The sequence below is a fragment of the Sorex araneus genome, chromosome 1, assembly GCF_027595985.1.
Source record: "Sorex araneus isolate mSorAra2 chromosome 1, mSorAra2.pri, whole genome shotgun sequence".
NCBI classification, from domain to species: Eukaryota; Metazoa; Chordata; class Mammalia; order Eulipotyphla; family Soricidae; genus Sorex; species Sorex araneus.
Genome location: NC_073302.1, coordinates 250,004,960 through 250,023,656, shown reverse-complemented (window position 1 = coordinate 250,023,656; position 18,697 = coordinate 250,004,960). Strand labels below are relative to the sequence as shown.

Genomic DNA, 18,697 nt, shown 5'->3' with positions numbered 1-18,697 from the left:
TGATAACAGCAATGGTGGCAAGGGGCAGAAGTGGGAGAAACCCTTCATTTCCAATGTCTTGGTTTACTTTCAAACATACTTAAAGGAGCTTTAGGCAGTGATATGGCTTCTGTTTACAGCTAAAAGAACAAGCTTCTATCCAATCTGTCTGTTTATGTTGATTTTTCTTTTTTTGGCTATTGGGGTTACACCCGGTGATGCTCAGGGGTTACTCCTGGCTCTGCACTCAGGAATGACTCCTGGTGTTGCTCAGGTAACCATTTAGGATGTTGGGGATCGAACCCCGATCGGCCGTGTGCAAGGCAAATGCCCTATCTGCTTTTTTCACTGTTCTGGCCCCATTATGTTGAAAACAGAATATAGAACATTTTAAAGCTAGAGTCTCTGCCAGATTTATTTATTATTAGATGGAAATTTGAAACAAAGCATTGTGCTAAGTAATAAGCCAATCCTGTTCATTTTGATGATGATGAAATTTGGATTTCTTGGGGGGAAGGGATGTTATTCCTAATTTATGGCATCAAAGTACATAAAAAAACAGAGAGAGCAAGATAAACAAAAATAAGTGGAAGGGAAGGCTCGAGGGGAATGGGTCTGTGCAGTCCTGTCCAGTTGAGAGCTCTCCAGCCCCTGAGTGGATGGGAACTTGCTGCCACAGAACAGTTCCGTTTTGAAATGGGGCACAGTTTTGAAAGAAACTGTGTCTTGTTCCTCCAAGAGATAAATGTGTGTTTTTAAAAAATCATCAAGCACCTGCTTGACTGAAGGCTGAGGTCCAGGATGAATGGTAAGGGAGTGACACTGCTGTTAAGTGGGCAAGAGATGGGTACAAGTCTTGGGGGGCATTTCCGGGGGAAAGAATAAAGCAGAACTAAGTGTCAATTCTATGAAGAACATTTAGTTCTTAAAGCACTCAGAGATAAATCCTGGGTAGTAAAGAAAATGACAGTGGAAGTCCAACTCAGGTAAGAATCTTCCCCTCTGCCATCTCCTTGGAAACGTCTCCTCTGGGAAGGCCTACGTTGCAGGATGAGTATGATGAGTATGTTGGGAATTCAGAATATCCCCCTGTGTACTGGCCCAGCTTTTCGGAAGAGTTATTATAAGATCTGTTCGTGGAGGAGGGGCTGGCACTAATGTGGTACTGTGATTCGATTTAAGGCAACTGCTCTGCTGCTCTTACTGATTAAAAGAAGGCAACTTCCATCAGTCCTGGGAGATTCTGGTCACATGAACGATGTATCCCCTGGCAACCACAGCCCCGAGGCAGTGCGCTAGCCATACTGATTTGCATTCATATGATGGCGGGCGTGTTCTAGAATGCATTATAGGTTTTAAAATGCAAAAAAGTTTTCTATTAAAAAACAGCAAGTGGGAGGAGTGGGAAACCCTTTTCTTGGCATGCAAATGTTTTAAATGATCATATATTCTGGATTTATAATTCCCAAACAGCAAGGGGCCTTACATGCTAAATATAATAAATGGGAATCAAATGAGTAACAACCAGTTGATCATATGTCCTGTTGTGTTGGGGCCATGCCCATTTGTGCCTCTTGTCCCACTGTAATTATTCACACCCCTCTCAGTCTCCTAAGTGGAATGGTATGATTGCTCTATTGAATTAAATGCTTCTTCGGAGCAATTGCCAAGGGCAGAACTCTATACACTTCACCATTTGTAGAAGGATGCCTATACGTCTCTTGTATTTATCTGGAAGGATCTAAAATCCAGAAACCATATGAAGAGTAACTTTTTGAATGTCGAATTTTTTTTTGAATTTTTAAATTAAAAAATCACATTTTTCATCTCCTTCCTCCCTCCCTCCTCCCTCCCTCCCTCCCTCCCTCCCTCCCTCCCTCCCTCCCTCCCTCCCTCCTTTCCTTCCTTCCTTCCTTCCTTCCTTCCTTCCTTCCTTCCTTCCTTCCTTCCTTCCTTCCTTCCTTCCTTCCTTCCTTCCTTCCTTCCTTCCTTCCTTCCTTCCTTCCTTCCTTCCTTCCTTCCTTCCTCCCTCTCTCCTTCCCTCTCCTGGCAATGCTTGAGGGACAATATGAGGGACAATGTAAGATGCCAAGGATTACAAGGAAAAATGCCCCACCTGCTATACTATAACTGTGGCCCCATGTGGTATCTGTTTCTTAAAGTGTTTATGAAAAGTTCACAATCATGATCACGAAATCCTGTTGATCGTCGAGTGGCTCGAGCAGTCTCAGTAACCTCTACATTCATCCTATCCCTGAGAATTTAGAAGCCTCTAAAGGCTTCAGGTCAGGGGAGTGAGATTCAGCTGGTTACTGGCTTTGGCATATAGATACACCATGGGAAGCTTGTGAGGCTGTCCCATGTGGGCAGGAAGCTCTCAGTAGCTTGCAAGTTTCTCCCAGAGGGTAAAGTAGGTTATTAAAAGCTTTTGGGAGTTTGCTTGTAAGTCTCTGGATGTTGGCCATTGGTGGGATTACACACACCTGGGTTCCTCTGTCGGTACCTTCATGCATGAGGCCTGTCCGAACGTGTGGAGAGGGGCCTTGAGCATGGCTGTGGCTAGGTTCTGGTGGTCTTCGGCCACTGGGAGCTCTGCTCAGGGCAGGGAGGGAAGCTGGAGCCCATCTCCTCCTAGGGGCCCAGGGGAAGACAGCCAGGCATGCGGGCAAGAGACTCTCTGCCATGAAAAGTTACTACGCAATATTAAAATTTTAGTTCTTGAAGGGACTTCTGTAGGCTTGATGCAAAGGTGGGGCTGACAGCAGTGGACCCTTATGTAATCAGCTTGATACATGATAGATCTCAAACAAACAGTCGTCAGATGAATGAGGAATGAGTTAAACACTGATACTTCCTTCTCATTGGCTGGAGTTGGGTCTTCTTCAATGTGCCACTTGCCCTTAGCTTAGGAGATACTGTTTGTGTTATTCTTGGATGAGGTAAAATACAGAACTGAAAGACACTGGTTGGGTATGCATTGTATTCCTAAAGGCTCTATCTAGGAAGGGCAGCAGAAAGAAAGCAGCTCTTATTTTCTAATTAGGTTGTGTAGAGAGGACCCATTCTTCCTGTGGACCAGCCATTTTCTCATTTCTTCCAGGGGTCCAGGTGTGGTGGAAAAGGCCATCAGTGGAGCTATCATTATCACAAATAAAGGTTTTAATGGGCTTCAGCACTGCAGCTCTGAAGGAACTAGCACCAGTGACACAGTGAATCTCCTTCCTATCTTGCTTCTTATTTATAGGTAAAATCCAGCAATTGCTTCAAAATGTTCAGGCAAAGTCCATCAGAATTTGTAGGCAAGAACTGCCTGCTTCTTGCCTTCAAACTAGCTGCGGATGAGAATGTTTTTACTGTACCCATTATATTAAAGCAGCTTTCCCCAGGGAAGTGAAATGAACACTTCACCTCGGAAGGTTCTTTCAAGATACTCTGAACGAATATTGGAAGGTACCTTCAGCTTGGCTTAGACGCTGTGTAGGGGGAAACAGGACAGGCTGCATGAAAGACCTCGTTGGGACTGTCCTAGTCTGTATGCATTTCCTTAGGATGATCAAGTATATCTTTCAAGCAGGCTTCATAGAAATATGTTTTACTGCTATTGATAAATGTCCTCTGGTGTTGTGGTTAAGAGCACAGACACTGGAACTCATTTGCTTGGATTCAAATCACAGCTCTTAACAGTTATTAGCTAGGCAAGTCACCTCATCAGTAAAACAATAATTCAAGTACAGCTACCCGATAGCCTAATTCTGGAATTAATAGGTTATCGGACAGGGTGTTTGCCTTGCATGAAACTGACCCGGGTTTGATTCTTCCGTCCCTCTCGGAGAGCCCGGCAAGCTACCGAGAGTATCACACCCACACGGCAGAGCCTGGCAAGCTACCCGTGGCATATTCGATATGCCAAAAACAGTAACAACAAGTCTCACAATGGAGACGTTACTGGTGCACGCTCGAGCAAATCGATGAACAACGGGACGACAGTGCTACAGTGCAATATATATAATATATATAACTGCTCAAAAGAGAGCTTAACCAGACTAAGTGCTAGATGTTTAGCTATAATGAATAGTATTATATTTTCTGAGAATTGAAAATAAAGTGCTGCACAGTAGAAAACATTTACGATTCAATAGAGTGTGGCATATACTTATCATGCTAACATCTGTATTGGGAAACTTAGAAAAAATCAGGATAATTTCTGAAATTTAGGGTGACTGAGAATTCTACACTCTGTCCAGTTTTTATAATAACACTCATGCTCTGATCTTCACTCATAACCCCACACAGGAAGTTCAATGTTGCTGCAAATATTACAAATACCAAACTGATGCTCCCTAATGTGGTGCTCTGCCCAGAATACAGCAGGAGCTTTTTTTTATGGCCCTGACAACTGTAATGAGAATCCGGTAAGTTAACTTCGAGCTCCTGAAAACATGTTTGCTCTCATCTGCAAAAGATGTGGCATGAAGGGAATGCAAAAACATTTCCAATCACATGCCTGCTCCAATCATAACTTGAGAAAAAATGGATACCTCTGTAAAGCAGGAGAATAAAATCCACTGGAGAGAAAAATATATTTATAAATAAATAAAAAAAAACACTACAAATGAAAAGGCAACTCTTTGCCTCCAAATTCCATGCCACAGTTTATACTTCAAGATGCTTTCCTTCTTTACCTGTTAGGTTAAAAACAGTATAAAAAAAAATCAGATCATTTCAAATGTAAGTTTTCCATTTGCTGAGTACATCTGGAAGAAGAAAGTCATTCTCAGAAAGGATGGAAGAGTGTGTAAAAATAGCTCATTTCTCCTCTTACTGACTGATGGGGAACACTGAACAGTGGTACTTCACCTGGCTGAGAGAAGTGTCCATGCCCTCACCAACTCACCCGCGATCCCTTCAATCACACACTGCTCGTGACCTATGCGCTGTGAACTTATTATTTCTGATGGCCACAATTCTCCCCATAAGGCAAAGATACTCTGTGTTTTGTCTTGTCCTTTATTGTTTTGTTCTTCCTTTTGTTCTTCCTCTCCTTCCCTCTGCTGCTGCTGCTGCAAGGGCTGAGGGCTGAGGGCTGCCACACACGCTTGGTGGTGGAGCTCCAACATCAGTTGATGGTGCTCCCTGCTTGGCTGTGAGACGTGGGCTCCAGCCGCGGTGCTCGCTCCTGTGCTTGTCGTGGGTGTGCTCATTTCTCGGTGGTGCTCTCATCAAACATTCTGCTTGATGCCGTGGGGGCGAGGGGGGCACTGCTGTGGAGCTCATACTTGGGCTTGCTGGGGGCCAGCACTCCTGGCAGTGGAGCCCGCAGATCTTAACTCGGGGATCTCGGATCTAGGGCTGGTGCCTGCTGGTGGCTGCACCCTTTAGATCTGGTTCTCGCACACACCTGGCTGAGCGCTGGAGAAGGCGCCATCGGTACAGGCCCCGGGGATCCCAGGGAGCAGTGTCACTGGGCCCACAGTTGTTGTATGTGGGAAGCACCAGGGGTGGAGCTCATGGTTTCATGCTTGCCTTGCATCTGTTTTCTTTCCACTAGGCCTCTTAGGGGCCCTTGGCATGGCTATTTCTACTTTCTGAGCCAGGACTCGTGGGCTTAAAGTTAAGCAACTTGTTCATTGTCACAAAGCTATTCATCGGCAGAGCCAAGATTCAAATACCAGTCCCTTTCCTTCCCCAAAGCCAGTTTTATTAGATTTTTTTTTTACTGTACCACATTGACTTTAAAAAAAATATATATCTTTTTGAAAGTTATGGAATTCAATGTTTTAAAAACCATGTTACAGCTTGAAAAGAAATAATTTTTTTTTTTTAGCTTTTTGGGTCACACCCGGTGATGGACAGGGGTTACTTCTGGCTCTGCACTCAGGAATCACTCCTGGCAGTGCTTGGGGGACCATATGGGATGCTGGGAATCAAACCCGGGTCAGCCACATGCAAGGCAAATGCCCTATCCGCTGTGCTATTGCTCCAGCCCCAAAGTAATAAATATTTCTAAAAGCATCATTTTCCTCTCTCAAATATATGTCTATATATACACATATGTATATATATCTCAGATTTATAGAAAGCAATGGAATTCTGTAAATAAACTATAACAAATGATTAATATTTCAGATTAGTAAATATAGCATTTAAAATATTGTAAAATATGTGTATAGTAAAATATACAAAAATGACACAAACTAGCTTTCTATTACATTCTTAAATATGACCAGACAATCTTGAACAGACTCAGTGCCTGCCCTAGTGGTAGAGAGTTGACACAGAGTCATATGCTGTCTTTTAGACACTGGATGTACTGCATAATTTCTCTGAGACTGTACCTTCATGTCAGATGGGGATACTATTACCAGAACACGGACGAATAGAGCAGTCAATGGAGGAATGGATATAGAGAAAATTTAATATGGTGGGGAAACTTCAGTTGCTTCCCCCTCTCTCCAGTGCTGTAGACCAGTTTTCTAACCATGGTACATTTGTTTCTGTTCAATATTTATGAACAAAAAGCAGCTTCAATGTAAATGGCCCAGTACATGAAGGCTTTGAAGCTCTTTCTGTGGTGAAACCTAGGCTATAACTAGGACTAGAAGCTTCTAGAATATATATAGATGACACAGGTTTAAGAATGACTGAAGGTCTACTGAATAGATTATCCTTCAATCAAAGCAATTTCACTTAAGCAAGTTAGGTGAGACTATATAAATGCACTGATACATAGAGTATATCCACGGGCTACTTAAAACACACACACACACACACACACACACACACACACCAATCAAACACACCATAATATATTCTCTTAAAGGACTCTTACTGAATATAATTGGATATAATGGACATTCAAAAAGTTATGTATTATTTCATTTCTTCATTTAATATGAATTTACTGTGGGTGTCCAGTTTAGGCACTTTGTTAGCTTTGGACATATGAGGAAAGTACACAGCAATGTTTTCTTCTCCAGAACCTGCTTTAAGTCACATTTTGGAACTGATCACATTATTCATTGCTAAAGGAATATCATGAAGGGGCCATGGAGATACTTCAAGTGGTAATTCATACCGATCATGTGCAAGGCTAGATTTATAACACTGATGGGCTGTATTTGAAAAAAGAAAGAAAGAGCATCAAGAAAATTGAAGTCTGAATGGCCTTAATCTGAACCCATGATGAAAACTAGTCTGGCACTAACTAGGAGAAGACAGTGACACAGTTCTCTGTGCTTCAGGGAATCTACCTATTGAGAGGAGAGCTTTTATACTGCAATATATGCCTGTAGGCCCTTGAGGAAGGCCTTACATTTCCTGCGTCTAATCACTGATAATTACAAAGATGAAAAAAGATGTTCTATTTTAATCTTAGAAAAGTTTCTCATCGAATATTTTTTGAAGCTGGAGATTATATTATTTCTCTCATTAAAGTTTTAAAAATATTTCTGATTTTTTTTCCTGCCAATAATTAGCCCTATTTCCTCAGCGAAACAATTCTGATTTCTAAAACAGTTCTTCCCGGGATACTACTTGAGAGGTGGGCATTATTTCCCCTGAAAAGTAAACAAGGGAATAAAAACAAGGTGACTCAAAGGATGAGGAAGTATGTTTTTCTAGAGAACAAAAGATCCTTTCACAGTATGTCAAAGACTTAACTGTGAACTTTCTTGAATGTAAACACTGTTCAAATGGCAAAAGGAATTTCATCTATGTCTATAAAAGGTCCTGTACAATAGTTCTTGCTTGAAGCTACAACTGGCAGGCAGTGAAATCATCTTTTCTTTAAATACTTTGCATACAGACCTACAAAAAATTTTTTTCTTTATCATCTCAGGAGAGATGAACTTAGAACTACATTCATAGCTGTACTAATAACACATAGATGACACAGATCAGAGTACTGCTATTGTCATTTATTACAAGTAGCTAAGGTCATACATTACAAGTAACACAATTTATTATTATAAATAAATAAATGATTTATGGGGTAACTTAAAAGAGTAGACTGATGCTTTCCATTGAGTACATTTAAAATGGACAGCACACTAGAGATTTTGTTATGATCATGGAAGAAACTTAATATTTTAAGTAGACTGGAATTATACAATATCATGTAACTAAAAATATTTAGCTTTTCTTCTTTCAAAATTTAATTCCCATAAACCAAGTTGGAATAATTTTAAAACTGACACTTGTTTATAGCATTTAATAGAGCTATATTTTATAACCAATTATATAATTATAGCAATAATTTCTTACTCATCTGCAGACTTTGGTGTTTTTTGTTTTTTGGTTTTTTGCAGGGGTGGGAGCCATGGAGAAGAGGGATTTTTGGGTCACAATTAGCTATGCTCAGAACTTATTCCTGATTCTCTGGGATTACTCAGGGGTCACTCTGAAGGGGCTTGCGAGGCAATATGAGGTGACCTGGATTGAACTAGGGTCTGCAATGTGCAAGGCAAGCGCCCTACCGGCTGTACTATCTCTCTAGCTCCCTCATCTACAGACTTTGTAGACATTTTATTACCATTATGAAGCACTGTAGCACTGTCATCCCATTGTCATCAATTTGCTCGAGCGGGCACCAGTAATGTCTCCATTGTGAGACTTGTTACTGTTTTTGGCATATCGAATAAGCCACAGGTAGCTTGCCAGGCTCTGCTGTGCGGGCGAGATACTCTTGGTAGCTTGCCAGGCTCTTTGAGATGGACGGAGGAATCGAACCCGGGTTGGCCGAGTACAAGGCAAATGCCCTACCCACTGTGCTATGGCTCCAGCCCATTACCATTATAATCAGCCCAAATCCTACTGTAGGGACTGTTGAGGTTCTTCCCTCCAACATACCCAAAAGGATCACAGAGTTTCTATGAACAGATTGATAGAGGATTAAAATTCAGGGTGAGAGGATGTTAAGATTTTGTTTTATGGTTTCTATTTTCAAATAATGGGCGTGCAATGAGAATGAACTCTTCTCCAGGACCTTGGGGGTCGGGGTGGGGGTGGCAGCAGAGCTCCGGAGCGCCGGGGTGAGTGGGGCATCCCTCTGGCCACCACTTTCCTTCCTCTGGCCAGTACTTTCCGGCCCATGAAGATAATGTACTGGCGAGCTAAGTCCTTGAGGAAGCAGGTGCTTGTTTCCTCTGAGTTCCTGAGTGACTGGTGAGTGGTTTACTGTGGGAAGAGGAACGCGGCAGAGACAGCAGCATGAGGCTTCAGCATCCGGGAAGGGACTAAGGGACTGAGTTGTGTGGAGGAAGTAGCATAAGATTTATTCTTTAAAAATTAGTTCACAGAGAATGGCTTCCCAAATATCTCCTTCTCTAGTTCAGGTTTTTCTGTTTTTGAGCCACATCCGGTGGCACTCAGGGGTAACTCTTGGTGATGTTCTAAGGACCACAAGGTTCCAATCCTGGGCCTCCAGCATGTAAAGCATGTTCACTAACCTTTGAGCTATCTCCTGCCCCTGTCCTTTCTTTTTTTTTGGGGGGGGGGTGCTGGTGGAGTGGGAGAGGGCACCCCTGATGTGTTCAGGGGTGATTTCTGACTCTACACTCAGGTATCACTCCTGTTGGGCTAAGGGGACCATATGGGATGCCAGGGATCAGCTGCATGCATGGTAAGCACCTTGCCCATGGTACTATCTCTCTTGCCCCTAAATTTCTTTCTTAAAAAAAAGAGTCCTCTGACCAAAGAAGAAAATAGACCCTCTTGGGTCAGTCATGAATGCTTTCTGGAATTTGCTTGACTCATCAGAACTGCTTTGTGATTTCTGAGATTTCTGAACTTAGTAACGATATCAAACATTTACAGAGCACTCTATGCCACATGCCATATGCTGAAACATACGCCATGTATGGAAATATGTTTTATACATGGATCATTCTACTCACATTTATAGTTCCTCTATTAAGTATAATTCTTAACGGGGAGCAACAGAGCCTTGGAGAAATACATTAGGGCGTTCAAAGACACAGAGGTAGTACAGAACAAAGCCAGAATCCAAATGCTGGATGAACTGCCCGATTCAAGAGCTGGCTTTTACATGAGCATTGCTAGATTGTACCCATTCCATGATTTTCACAGTAATAAACAGATCTGAGTCATCTATTTAACAACCACCAACACACAAAATGAAAGAACTCATTAGCTCGAGATGCAAAGAATAAACAAGATAGCATTTCAGAATGATCTCCTGCTTTACTCCTTGAAGAAAGGCACATTTGGTAGCATCTTTGAGCTTTGATCTGCCACACCCCCTGTCCTAACCTTGGTGGGGAGAAACTCCTCCCTGATTTGGCAGAGAAGAGAAAATTCAGTGGGCTATATTGTAAGAGAGTTGATGCAAGTGGGTAATAAGTTGGTGTTTTGTGCATTTGTGGTGTGCTGGCCAGTATGTTACTTGTCTCTTTTAGGGGGACACAGTCAATTTCTTGTCCCTTTTTGTGCTGCCTCTTCTCTGCCTTCGCCTAGGAGGAAGGTCAGACTGGGACTCTGCAGTTCTGGTTTAGAGACTAGAGGAGAAAACAGAGTCCTGCTTCCGCCTCCAAGCTCAAGCTGTGCTTTCTCTGTTTATCCTGTTCCATTTATGGATCAATTAATATAAACAGGTTGTTACTTTGAGTCCCATTTGATTTAAAATTTGGAATCCCAAAATTGGATTGGAATCCTGAAAAGGAAAGATCTAAGTGATGGAAGACATTCTTAGATCCTAGTTTGATGTCACTTAATACCCTCATGACCTCAGGTTCTCTGTACTAAGTACAGGGATTGTTAGTGACTTAAACTTCCCAGGAAGGAAAGCTGGGCCCTCATGGCTTTACCAATGAATTCTAATAAAAACATTTAAAGAATAGTTAATACTAATTCTTCATAATCTACTAGAAGGAGACACCACAAATCCAGAGAAAGACATCACAAGAAGAGAATACTATAGATCAGAATCTTTTATGAGAACTGATGCTAAAGTACTTGAGGCTTGTGGGTTGGTGGTGGGCGGTGGAGAATCACAATGGGACAATGGTAAAGGTATTTAAAAGAACAAACAAGCTCTTTATGACTTTTAAAACAAGTCCCACATGCTCTACAATCATTCTGATATTAGTATACAGATTTATTATCATGAAGGCTATCACATTCATATACTACTTAATAGTTCTGAGAGCACTTGAGTATATGTTATATCATTTGATTTTTATAATAATCCGGTGAGATGGTTGCTCTGTTTAATTCCATTTTATAGGTGGGGGAAATAGAATTTCACAGACATTAAATGACTTGCCTAAGATCACTGGTTAAAACCAAACTTGGGTTCTGCTACCTGATTCACAGATATTCAATTTGCAATCTCAGCTAGTCAGGAAAGGAGGTCAAGGGGACATAGAATTTCTTCCCACTTGGTCATTGCCAAGCTCAGTAGAGTCAGCTGGCAAACAGTGACCTCACTCACACAAACAGAAGATTCAGTTCTCTGGAAAACACCAGTGGTATTTACAGCTTTTATCACTGTTTTTAGGGACTTCATAAAAATCTTTAACTGACCAAATTAATCACACTTTTATTTATTGACTCACTGACTCATCGAGAATTTCTTGAGCTCTGACCAGGTGTTAGGCTCATAGGCAGATGCCAAAAATGGGACATGAGTTCTGCTCTTTGGGAAACTGCCCTTCTGTCTCATGTCCAATGAAGAGATCACAGTATGACCAGGGCCTCAGGGCACCAAGGAGAGAGAGGTGAATTCTACCAGGGGTAGACAGGCTGAGGTCATCTGCTCTCAGCCTTGAAGGATGTGTCACAGTAGGCAGCAGACATTTCCAGCCAGAGATGACAACATGAGGAAGAACACAGGGCACAAAACCGTGTATCTAAAAGCTCTAAAGAGGGTGTTCTAGCTTTATTCTTCCTCTCTTCCACTGACAAAAAAATTTTGTTTTGTCACTAATGAAATAATTGAAACAAAACAAAAACCACCACCATCACCACAACAACAACATATGGGGTCAATTTATATTCCCCCCTATAGTTAATAATTGCTCATTTCTGTGATTTAAGCAGAATAAATATTTATTGCAAGCAAGCCTCAATTCATGGTGAATGCTTTGCTGCACTTCTCTGATTAATGATGTGCTCAGGCAAACTGCAGATCTGTGGCATTGCTGCGTCTTGCAAGTCTATCCACATCTTTTTTCCCCACATCATGGTCTTACTTTGGAGTCTGTTACTTTTAGTAAAGGAATTTATTTTTTCTTAACATAATGCTATGGCATATTTTAAGGAACACAAAATAGAATAAAACATTAACCTTCAAATGCACTGGAAAAAAAATCATATGACTTGCTTTATTGCAGTGGTCAAAAATCAAGCACACTAGATCTCAGAGGTATGCCTGTATTTGATATATAGTATGGTTTTTGTTAGACGAAATACATATATTCAGGCCTGAAGGAAGAAATGCCAGTTTTTGCTCTTGCAATGCTCAGGGGTTACTCCTGTCTCTAGACTCAGAAATTACTCCTGGCAGTGCTCTTGGGATCACATGGGTTGCTGGGGAATGAACCCTAATCAGCCTTGTACAAGGCAAGTGTCTTGCCCACAGTGCTATCTCTCCAGCCCCTAGAAAAGCCATTTTGTTTATTTATGCCCGAATAATATCTTGGGATATTTATTCTTATACTTCACCCTTTTTTTCCCTTCTCTCAAATGGAAACAGCTCCATTTTTAAATCATCTCAGAGTAGATTTCTTTGTCAGTGCAGAAAGCAAAGCCAAGCCATCCTTGTGGCTCTTTTTATCCTAAATAAGGGCTTAAAAAACTTTTCCTGTAGAGAGCCAGAAAATAAATATTTTAGGCTTTACAGGTTATATGATCTATGTTGAAACTACCTATTTCTGCCTTTGTAGTGCAAAAGTCACCATGAGACAAAAATGAATGACTGTGGCTATATTACAATCATAGCACTGTAGCCCTATCGTCCCGTTGTTCATTGATTTGCTCGAGCGGGAACCAGTAACATCTCCATTGTGAGACTTGCTGTTACTGTTTTTGGCATATGAATACACCATGGGTAGTTTGCCAGGCTCTGCCATGCGGGTGGGATACTCTCGGTAGCTTGCTGGGCTCTCCGAGAGGGATGGAGGAATCAAACCCAGGTCAGTTGTGTGCAAGGCAAATGCCCTAATGGCTATATTACAATACAATGATGAATTGAAATTTGAACACATATAACTTTCATGTCATGAGGTTCAGTTCCGCCTTTGATTTTTTTTAGCTTTAAAAATATTTGAAAAATCCTTACCTTGTGGCTCATAAAAAACAGGTGGCATAATTTGCTAATTCTTAAAAGTTTAATGTCATTAGGATATAAGAGTTTTAGTGAGCAAGTATGTGAATCCATGGTAGTGACCAAGTAAGTGAATAAATAACTTAGCTATTTGGTAATAGCTAAGTTATTTGAAAAGCCTGGAAGTGAATGGGGCTTTGTTTTTAACTTTGTGTCTACTCTGGCGAGACAAGAAAAATCCCAGGTGGGTTATGGAATGTTTGTTATTCCTCACCTCCTGAAAATCCTGAATGTGCTGTCGAAATTTCAAATTAATAAGGTTTCATTTAAAAATATGCACTTGGGTCTTCTCTTAAAACAGTTAAGACCAAATGGAGCCTGCACTCTGATGTGTAACTGCTACCAAGAGCCTGCCTTCCTGGGGGGGACGTGACTTCCAGTTACCCTCAGATGCTCCTGTTCTCTGTACCCCACCACAGTACGTACGTGTGTAACATAGAAAAGTGTTTGCTCTAAATTCCTTAGGGCAGAATAAATGATCATATACTTTTATAAGAGTGCAATATCCACTCAACCTAGTCTTTTGCTTAGGGAAGCTATGTGATGAAGAGAAATAAAAATAGACTTTAGAGTTAGAGAGACTTAGGCTGACACTTGTCTTTGCTCATTGGTAGGGAGTGACCTTGGCAGATTCTTTAACTAAAACCTCAAAATGAGAAAAAAATGCTTAACCTATGGTGGCTATAATAATTATATGAGAGAATGCATTGAAAGGAGCTAGCACAACCAAAACAGTCAACTACAAAAATTCACTCGAACAGAGAAATTCTTTGATGTATATCTTAACTGTAGAGCTGTATATCTTAACTGTAGAGCTTGTCTTTATTGTTGCCTTCTGTGGGAAAATCTAAAGCATCAATATACAATCAGTCTCAAAGATAAAGCAATTAAGTCCCAGAGAGGCGACATGGGTGCTCGAAGTTACACATTCATGGTGGAACCAAGAGTTTGATCTGCATTTTTCTTAATTTTTAAAATTTTCTTAATTTTTCTCTGTACCACACACCCTCACTAAAAGTTCTATGTTCTCTTTATAAAAACCTTCCATTTGATAGAAAAAGTTCTTCTAATGAAAAAGCAATGAGTCAAGTCGGTAAGTCTTGTATACTTTTAAAATTATACTTTTCAGATATAGTAAAACGATAACAGTTATTAGTTGTTGAAGATTTTTGGCTGTTGGTTAGAGGACATACTCCAGTTCCAAGCTCATGGACACCCTCGTGTGGTCAGTAGAAACAGTAATTCCAGCTAAATGAATGTGAAAAGTTTTGACCTATTTAAAACGTATGATAAAATACAAAAACACAGGTTGAGAAGCATCAAATATCTTCATAAAAATCCACAGAATTATATTTAAATTCTGGCTGAGAGCCAGGGAATTATTTTTTATCCATGTCAGACCAATTAAAAAGTTTAAAAAATTTTTTATTTTAATTTTTAAGTTTTTAACCACACCCCTTTGTGCTCAAGGACCATATGCAGTACTGGCAATAGAACCTGGTGATGGATCAGCTACAAGCAAGGCAAGTGCTTAACCACTGAATTATACCCTGTGCCCCTCAGGTCAAGTTTTCAACAATATTGTAAAATTAGAATAGATGATTTCTTAAGCCTTGTTTACAAAACAATTTTTAATTATGATAAAAAAATCAGCAAATGTGGTGGCAATATTTGGTCAAGTATTTATATATTTTCCTCTAATATGTATGATAATGAGTGATGCTGCATTCTAAGATTCTCTAGGGCAACTGGTCTGTGTGGCAGGTAGGGACCAGAGCAATTTAAAACTGAAGGCTCCATTAAAATGTCTCCAGTCAAACGTAAGGCTAACGTAACAGTGAGAGCATATTAGAGAAGTCAATGAGCCTGAATATTCATGGAGTACTGGATTCATTCGTGAAGGCAGGTCAATTTGAAGAGCTAGTGAATTTGGAATTATGTTAGACTGTTTCTTTTATATTAACAGGATGGTCCGTCAATAAGTAATGCTCCAGAAATACTACAAAGAAAATCAGTAACAGAACAGTATTTACTTTGGCTGTTGGTTAGAGGATATACTCCTGTATAACCAACAGGATATACAAAGTAAGGAGGCACTCAAAAAGTACCCAGGTAAGCCAAAAGGACAAAAAAATTGGTTTGTAGGGTATCTACTGGCTAAATAGAGAACAATTTGAACATCAAAATAAATATAAGTGTCTAAAACCTATTAAATAAGAAATTCACTAGGGCAGATTAGTAAAAAGATAGAGGATACCTCCTTAACTTAGAATGCCAACTAATAAATGTAGAGTAATGGGACTGTTAAAAAAAAAGGAAAAGAAAAGAAAAAAAAACTAAACCATAGAGGTAACTGAAAAAAACACTCATCAGTAGGTGAAAAACGTATGAAATTTTGAGAAGCAAAATACATAGGCTTGATATATCTGTCCAGAAAACACAAGTGGTAATTCCAGAGGGTAAGGTAGTAACATCACAGAGGAGAAGTGCAATGGGGATGACTTAACCAAATACAAAGTTAGGAGCACCAGCAATAGGACAAACTGACAACCTGCGCGGCTCACCTCATACGACACAGAATATTTTTTGATATTCCTGACAAAGAGGCACTAACTTAATATAAAAGCAGAAAAAAAATGAGATAAAACCAAATTGATGGATGTTCTTTAAAAATGTCAAGGTCCAGTCAAGGAAAACAATTCCAGATTGAAGAATAGCACTGTAGCACAGTCGTCCCATTGTTTATCGATTTGCTTGAGCGGGCACCAGTATTGTCTCCATTGTGAGACTTGTTACTGTTTTTGACATATCCAATACGCCACGGGTAGCTTGCCAGGCACTGCTGTGCGGGCGGAATACTCTCAGTAGCTTGCCAGGCTCTCCGAGAGGGACGGAGGAATCGAACCCAGGTTGACTTCGTGCAAGGCAAATGCCCAACCCACTGTCCTATCGCTCCAGTCCAGATTGAAGAATAACTGAGACATATTAGCCAAATTCAACACATAATCCTGGATTGCTTCCTTTGACTAAACAGGATGTTATTGGGACATCTGAGGCTTGAATAAGGCCTTCAGATTAGACATTAATAGTCTTGTCAGTGTCACATCTGATCTTGAGGTCTGTGTTGTGGTTATGCAGGGGGGTGCTCCTGAGTGAGGAAATACTGGACTATTTATAGGTAAATGAGGCACCATGTCTACAACTTACTTTCAAGTAGTTCATGGGAAAAAATAGATCAAATTTAAAAGTTTAAAAAGATATAATTAGATTTAAAAAGAAATGGCCAAATAATTTATTTATATCTGAGGACAGAAAGTAAATGGGACTTGGGAGTGTCTGAGGAATAATGAGTTTTCTTTCTATTGCTTTTATCAGCAGCTGCCCGTGGTGAGCACCCAATCCTTTCACATTCACCAATAATTAGAAGGTAGATGGAAAAACTCAAGGGGCAGAACAAGACCTATTTTGTAAAAGAAATTTTATTACAAATTTAGAAAAGTCATATCTTTAACTATAATGCCTATTCCTACAATATAACATAAATACAGAGAAATAAGCAAATAAAAATGTGCTACATGTATAAATCCATTAACCCAAACATTCCCCAAGAGGGGCTTAGGTAGTGTAAGATTTAGAATCCTGTTTCTATTGACTCTTCAGGTGTCAGAGGTTTATCCCTACTATCAAACCAGATGTACTTGAAGCTGATTTTTAAATTAAGCAATTATGGATATGGAACAGGAAGAAAAATCAGTCACTGTCACTGTCATCCCGTTGCTCATCGATTTGTTTTGAGCGGGCACCAGTAACGACTCTCATTGTGAGACTTATTGTTACTGTTTTTGGCATATCCAATACACAGGGGTAGCTTGCCAGGCTCTGCCATGAGGGCAAGATACTCTCGGTAGCTTGCCAGGCTCTCCGAGAGGGGCAGAGGAATCGAACATGGGTCGGCCGCGTGAAAGGTGAATGTCCTACTGCTGTGCTACTGCTCCAGCCCAGGAAGAAAAATATTATTGTATATTAGTAATAAGAATCTTGTAATATCTTCTACTGTGAAATATACTTCTTATATATCTATCAGGAATTCTATGGGTTAACTCAAACCAGATTTCAAAAACATGATTTTTTTTCTGATAATATGACAAGGTATTCTCTTTCTGGGAGTGACTTGTGTGTAAATATAAAGGCAGAGCAGCTGAAGTAATTATGACTCACAGTCAAGCGCAGCACTTTCCCCTGTGGCTAACACAAAACTTATTGAACTTTTAGATTTTCCTACCAGGGTTCTGTAGATGTCATTTTTTTTTAATGGAAAGTATTCATCTCATACTAGCAATGTAAAATGTAAGTAATTTAACTGCCTTATATTCAAATATTAAGCAGAAATATCTTTTAAAAGAGTGAAAATAATTCTGTATTAGTAAGTTTTTCATATTGGAGAAAACTGAGTTGACAATTTCCTCCAGAACCCCAACAATGGAAGAGTCTCATGAGAAGACTATGCCTACAGCACCGATTCCTGCCTATATAGATTTAGAAAACGAAGCATTTATTTCGGAGATTTCCATTTACAAATTAAATCAAAGTGATGGCTGCTATAGACCACCACTGGCTTCATTACCTTCATACTGCATTTGTTAAGGGCTCTATTTCACAAATTCTGTGCTGAAGGCAAAACAAATTAAATCCGACCTTTTAGAAAGGCTGTAGGTCTTCTGAGCTCCTGAGCTCTCACTTAGAAGAGACTTGCCCTACCTGCCAAAACTACATCTCTATACAAGGTCGCATTTTGGATTATTCAGGACTTCTTTCCTTCCCTTTGTTCTAAAAACGTATTTCAATTTATTTTATTGAGGTTATTTGGGTTGCAATACTTCCTGTATTATTGTTCTATACTTGTATTGCAACTATACCTCCCCCCTCCACCAGAGTACCAGTGACTCTCCACCCCTGTCCTGTGGTATCCCTCGACCCCCAATCACACCCCCACCCCCTGTGCAGCCTTACTGTTCTGTTGGCCATATCTCAGGGGTTGTTTCCACTGGGGACTGTACAGCCTCTGCCTGTCCCCACATATGAGAGAGGTCATCTGTTACTTATCTTTTCCATTCTGACCCACTTAGCACGTTCATTTCCAATTCCACCCAGGGAGCAATCAATGGTAAGACTTTGTCTTTGCTTTGCTTATAGCTAAAGAGTATTCCACTGCACATATTTGCCACAATTTCATTACCAACATTACCACATTTCATTATCAACAACTCATCTATCTGTTGTTGAGTGATTGAGTTGTTTCCTGATCTTGGCTTGTGAATAATGCTGTGATGAACATAAGTGTGCCTATGTCTTTCCACTTTAATGTCTGAGTTTTCT

At 40.3% G+C, this 18,697-nt stretch overlaps 1 protein-coding gene across 1 annotated transcript in view; it reads right to left on the bottom strand.

Moving 5' to 3' along the window:
- VWA8 (von Willebrand factor A domain containing 8) overlaps positions 1-18,697 on the bottom strand; it is a 350,725-nt gene that overhangs the window by 76,221 nt on the left and 255,807 nt on the right. The gene's annotated exons all lie outside the window — the stretch shown is intronic.